The sequence below is a fragment of the Polypterus senegalus genome, unplaced genomic scaffold (genome assembly GCF_016835505.1).
Source record: "Polypterus senegalus isolate Bchr_013 unplaced genomic scaffold, ASM1683550v1 scaffold_5927, whole genome shotgun sequence".
Classification (NCBI taxonomy): Eukaryota; Metazoa; Chordata; class Cladistia; order Polypteriformes; family Polypteridae; genus Polypterus; species Polypterus senegalus.
Genome location: NW_024385957.1, coordinates 42,415 through 48,414, shown reverse-complemented (window position 1 = coordinate 48,414; position 6,000 = coordinate 42,415).

Sequence of the window (6,000 nt, the reverse complement as noted above, 5' to 3'; positions counted from 1 at the left end):
CCTTAAAACATTCATTTTTGCTTTTTTCAGAAATTTAAAAGGCAAAAATTGATAAAAAGCATTGGTTGGCGGAAAGAAAGAAACCAGGCAGCGGGTGTCCTTAATTTTAAAAAACCCCCGTAAAGGTGAGGTTTGAAGTGGGGAAAAAAAATTTTAAAAGTTTTAAGAGATTTTAAATTATGTTAAGTGCACCGTTTCGCGGAGGAAGAAACCCCCCAACCAGAGTCAAAAACGTTTTCTAAAACATCGAATCTTCCCAAAAAACGTCCTGGACCCAATTTCTCCAAATTATTTCCCCCTGGGGCCAAAGGGAACAACGAAAGACAAACACAACTGGTAAACTTCTTACAACCAGGCGGCCCTGGTCTGTCAGTCCTTCCAGAATTTTTTAACCCAAGATCATTCGGGTAAGTATAAAAAATTTAATTAGGTGAAGAAACTGGGTGGGCCCCCAAAACACTAACTTTGGGGGATTAAATTTGGGTTCCCAAACACAGATTGAGGTGGGCCCCGGCATTAGCAGTGGGCCAGGTTTGGAAAGGCGAAATTTGAGTTAAACTTGAATTTGTTGGGTTTCCACCAAAAAAAAATCAACGATAGAAAAACGAATTTAAACATTTTTTCCTTCCATCATTTTCCAAAAAAACCCCTTTAAAAAAACCAGGAATAAAGCCTTGGAACCCCGGAAAATTTGGGTTTCCCAATTTTAAAAGTCAGAAGGGTTTGAAAATTTCCTTGCTTGCCCTGGAAGACTGCCCCTTTTAAAGTTTTAAACCCCGGGGAAATCTGTGGTTTTAAATAAGTCCTAAAGATCTGATTATGTTCATCTTTAAAAAGGATTCAATTCTTTAAAAGCAGGGTTTGAAAAGGGCCGAGCCAAAAAACCCCCAAGTTTAAACAACGAAAAATATTCATGAACCAAATCCCGAATAAGAATTTAACACAGCGGTTAAACAAACAAGATTTCAATTTTCCAAGCTCAGAGGATGAAAAAACAAAAATTCTGAACCCTTCTTGGTCCTCCCTAAAATTTTAAGGAAAGTTTAGTTGAAGAAAAAATTTGGGTTTTTTAAAAGGGACGCCATTTGGGGTCATGGAAAGTCCACACCTAGATTTTCCAAAACCTGGAATAAGCCGGAAACTAGTGGGCCCCAAGATTAAAACTTCGAGCCGGGAATTTTTATTAATTGATTTATTATCAATGCTCGGGGAAGCCCCGAAACCAAAAAAAAAAACCCATTACCACCAACCCTTGAATTCTAAGGTTAAGATAAACAGTGCGGTCCGGAAAAGGAAAAAACCCCTTTTTTAAAAGCAAAACCTGACAGAACGGGAAAAACTTTTCTTTAACTTCCCAAAAAAGAATTGGGTGCCAGGGTTTTCGGCCCCAGGAAGAGAAAACGCGGACCAGGCCGGGATCTCCCCTTGAATTAAAAAAGAAGGGGGGGCCCTAAGGAAGGGTAAAAAAAAGTTAAAATTGGAGCCTTTTTTAAAATTTTAACGATAGTGGTCACACTGCAAGATTGTAAGGGACTACACCGGAGATAAAAAAACCCCTTTGAAATCCATCTATTCGGCAACTTAAAGAATAATTTCCGGGTTTCCAAACCCCCAAATTCCGTTTCCCCTGTTCCTAAAAGGACAATTTTAAATTTAAATTTTTTCCCGGAATTTTAACAAAAATTTAAAAACCCACCGGAAAAGTTCCTGTCTTCGCCCCTGATAGGAATTCACCCATGTTTAAATTTGAAGAAGGGAATTAATGGGAAGCATTTGGGGCCTTTATTTTTGGAAATTAGGGTTGGGAGGTTTTCCTCCCGGATCTTCTGAAGGTTGAAGAGTATGCGGCCAAAGATGGGTTTGAGGCAAGCTTTGGGTCAAAAAATGATTTATTCGATTGAAAATAACAAAATAAAACCCCGGAACCCTGGGAAAACCCAAAGCGTATCCTTTCCCTTTTGAAATCCTAAAAAGGAACAAAAAAAAAAACCAGGAAAACAAAAGCCACTTTTTTAATTTTTTAAAAAAAATAAAATTGAAAAATTTTTGGGAACCTTTATCCTTCCATATCTTAGTTAAAATCCAAAATTTAAAAATTTTAGAGGTAGTATGTGTGGGAAGAAAACCGCAAGGTGAGCTTTGCTACAGCAATTTTCCTCCTAAAACTTTTAAAGGGGGGCGGAAAAAGGGGGACAAGAAGATTAAAAAGCCCCAAAAATAAATGAACAAAATTGTTGAACCCCAAAAGGAAGAAATCAACCAAACCAAACAGAAATAAAGAACACTTTTTAACATCTGATTCTAACCTGAAAAGTATTTTTGGGTACCCTCATTTCTTTAAATTTGGGTCTGCGGGGAAAAAAAGGGGGGAAAAATGGCCAAAGAAGGGTGAATCCCAAGAATGGACCCGGGTTAGGTTTAAACGGTGCAGGCCAAAAAATTTGGGGCCCCCAGACTTTAAGGTTTGGCCAAGAAATCCAAATGGAAAAAAGGGCCCTTTTAACTCACATCTCGGGGGGGGACTTGACCGTTCCCCAAACCATTTTGGGCCCTTATTAGGCCGGGAAAAGTGGTGTTGAGGGGTTTTCCTTCCCAATTAACCGGCGGGCAAATGAAACAAATTTTCCACGGTTAAACCCACCAAGGTAATTCCTTAGGTCCTTTTTGTGAAATTTTCTTTTCCCAAATTTTCCAAAGAGGGAAAAAATAAAAATTAAACCAGGTAAAAACTCCGGTATTTGCAAAAAATTTTTTAAGGAAGAGTTTAAGTTAACGGAAGTAAATTTGACGAGGAAATTAGTTTGAAACATTTATTTGGGGACCAATCAACAATTTCCCGAATGGGAATTTTGCATGGTTTTTAAATTTTCCCAAAAGTTGGGTTAATGGATTTTCCTAAAAAATTCCGTTCTTTTTTAAAGGGAAACTGAAAAAAAAGGACCAAAAACAAAAAATTTGAAGATACGGAAAAACATTTAAATCCAAGGAATATGTTTTGGTTAAACCGGGAAAGGTAAAAACCACTTTTTTTTCCAAAACCAAGGTTATTGAACCTGTAAAAAATCGAGAAAATTTGTTCAAACAAATAATTCCTAAAAGATTCACCGATAACCCATGCGGGGCCAAAAAGAGAACAAGCCGAATCAAGATTAAACCGGAAAACCCAACAAAATTAAAAAAGGGCCTGAAAAACCAGGGAGGAAAACCAGAGCTAAACATTTTAGTAACAAAATTTAATGAGGGAAAGGGACAACTGGCGCCAAAATTTGAGCCAAACGCCCCCCCAGGAATAGAAAACTAGTAATAAAGGAAAAGCTTAGCAAAGTGGGCCCCCAAAAGGGCTAAATTTGGCACTTTTGATTCCCCTTGAAAAGGGAAAAAAAAAAAAAGCCGGGGTAAATTTCCAAAAATTTTGTTGGGAAACGGTTTCGGTTTCCTCCACTCACTTTGGCCTAAAACCCCCCCCCATAAGAAAAAGGAATTTAAGAAATAATGGTTTTTACACGGGCCCCTTTTGAAAGGGACCCGGGTTTGGCCTTGTTTCCGGCCCTTTTGAAAGGAGTTAATTAAAAACAAAATGCAGTGTGGGACTATTTTTAAAAAGAAATTAATTTGGAATTAGGTCACTTACAAATTCGGAAAAACCACGAATTTCAAGGTAGGGAATCGAACCCTTTTGATCCATTTTTTTCAAAATTTTCCTCAAAGGAAAAAAAATTAAAATTACAAACAAAAAAATCTTCGATACCGGAAAATTTTATTTTAAAAAAAGGGGAAAAGAATAAGTTACCAAATTACCATCTGCCCCAACTTAGATAATTATTTTTACAATTTTTAAATCCAAGGGATTTTTCCATGTTTTGTAAATTGCAAAAATTTTGGGGGGAATATAATTTTTAAACCCAACACAAGGTTCCCATCTTTTTAAAGTAAAGTCTGAAAGCGACCCTGAAATTTTCCAAAAATTCCAAAAAAACTTAAGAGTACCCCAAACCCCCAAAAGGGAACAAACCTTTGGGGGCAGGACCCGGAAAGATTTTCTTTTTTAATTCGGGACCTGTTGAACAGGCCCCAAAATTTTTACTTTTACGGCCAAGGAAATCAGTAAAGGCTGAAAATTTTGGGTGGAAACAGAATTTGCGAGGGAAAGAGAACAGAGGTGGGCCAGGGAAACAGGAAGGATTTAAAAAAACTAAGTAAATGCAAAGGAAATGGTGGGGAAACCGAGAAATTAAACATACCCAAAAGGAATTATGGAAGAATATTTGGTGTGCACTCGAAATGCATCTGGGGGGAGGAAACCCGCCACCCCCGAGCAAAGGGAACACTTAGCTTAAACTAAATTGAAGGTTTGGAAAAATTTGCTGGGTACACCCGGATTCCATTCCTGATTTCCCTTCCTTGGAAAAGGAACAACTGGAATGACAATGACCGTCAGAGCTGGTGAATTCTTCTTTCCCAATGCCCAGACCGTCCCCCGATGGGGTTTCCCGTCATGTCACTTCGGGACTGTGCAGAACCCCCCGATGACTTAAGGGTTAAGTAGTCGGTGAAATCCTAATATTGGAACTGGGGGGCCCCCTCTTTTTTAATCGTCGGAAATTCAGAGGTGGGTTGGGATTGGTTTCCTGTTTCCCCCAAAACTCTGTTTAAAACGTGGCATCGCGTTATGTCAGTGAAAAAGTGCAGTGTTTGGGAGGCAAGCCTTGGGATCAATTTAAAACCCTTGTTCGATGGCTCATTCAGGTCACATTGAAAACAATATTTTTTCCCCGGGAATTCAGAAATCGCAGCAATCCGTTTCAACCCCATGTCCTTTTTTTTTTTTTCCATTTGCAAAATTTTCCTAAAAAGAAAGTAAAGAAAAAAAATAAACAATTAAAAACCCCAGGAATAACAAAGCCCTTTTGGTCCCCCCTGAAAAATTTTTTAAATTTCCCATGTTTAAAGTCGAAGAAGGGGGTTATTAAACATATTACCTATGCGTCCCTTCCTTTGAGGGATGTATTACCATCATCTAAAGTTTTCCAGAATCCCAAGGTATCTTCTGCAGGGTTTTTTGAAGAGATATGCCCCAAACTAAAGATCTGCTTGTGTGTTAAGGGGAACTTTTTCTTCCTCCCAAGGCAATTCGATTCCTTATCTTTAATATCAAAAGCTTTACACAAGGGAGCCCTAAAAACCCCCAAAAATTCGGAAAAAAAAACTCACAGCAGATCCCATGCCCCCTGAAATCCTCCAAAGAGTTACATGAAACATCAGTGGGGGAAACCAGGGGAACAGAGACAGGAAAGACCAACTTTTTTTTTTTAACCAACCCAGAGGGCCTGGAAACAGGCTGTGCAAAATTCTTTGAGACTTTTTCGGTCCTCTCCAGGAAATCTTTAGTAAAGGCGAAAGATTTTGGGATAAGGGAACAGAGCATGTGTGTTGGGCCAGGAAAAAGAAACCCGTGGGCCCCTTTCCCGTGACATGCGACACCTTGTCAGACTTACAAAAAACTGAAGGTAGAAGGGGGCCCAAGGACAACTGGTGGGGAGCACCAGGAAGCATTAAAACGTGCATTTTAAAAGGAATTTAGATTATATGGAACTGAATATTTGAAGTGTCACACTCTGAAATACATCATGGGTAGGGCAAGAAACCCCCCCAACCACCCAGAGATACAAAGCGCCACTTATGCTAATCAACATCTAAAATTCTTGCAAGGCCTCTAGACAGAAGTCAGCTTGTCCTGGGTATCCTCCTTTTCCACTTCTCCGATTTTCCGCTTCCTTGGGCCAAAGGGAACAACTGGAATAGACAATAGACACGTCAGAGCTGGTGAATTCTTCTTTCCCCAATGTCGACCCGTGCTTGCCGATGGGTTTCGTCATTCACTTCAGGGCCACTAGATCCCACGAGAACCCCCCGATCGACTTCAAGGTTAAATGATCTATCAGTGAAACCCTAATAGTGTGCAGACACTGGGTGGGCTCCTCATTATTGAATCAGTCGAAA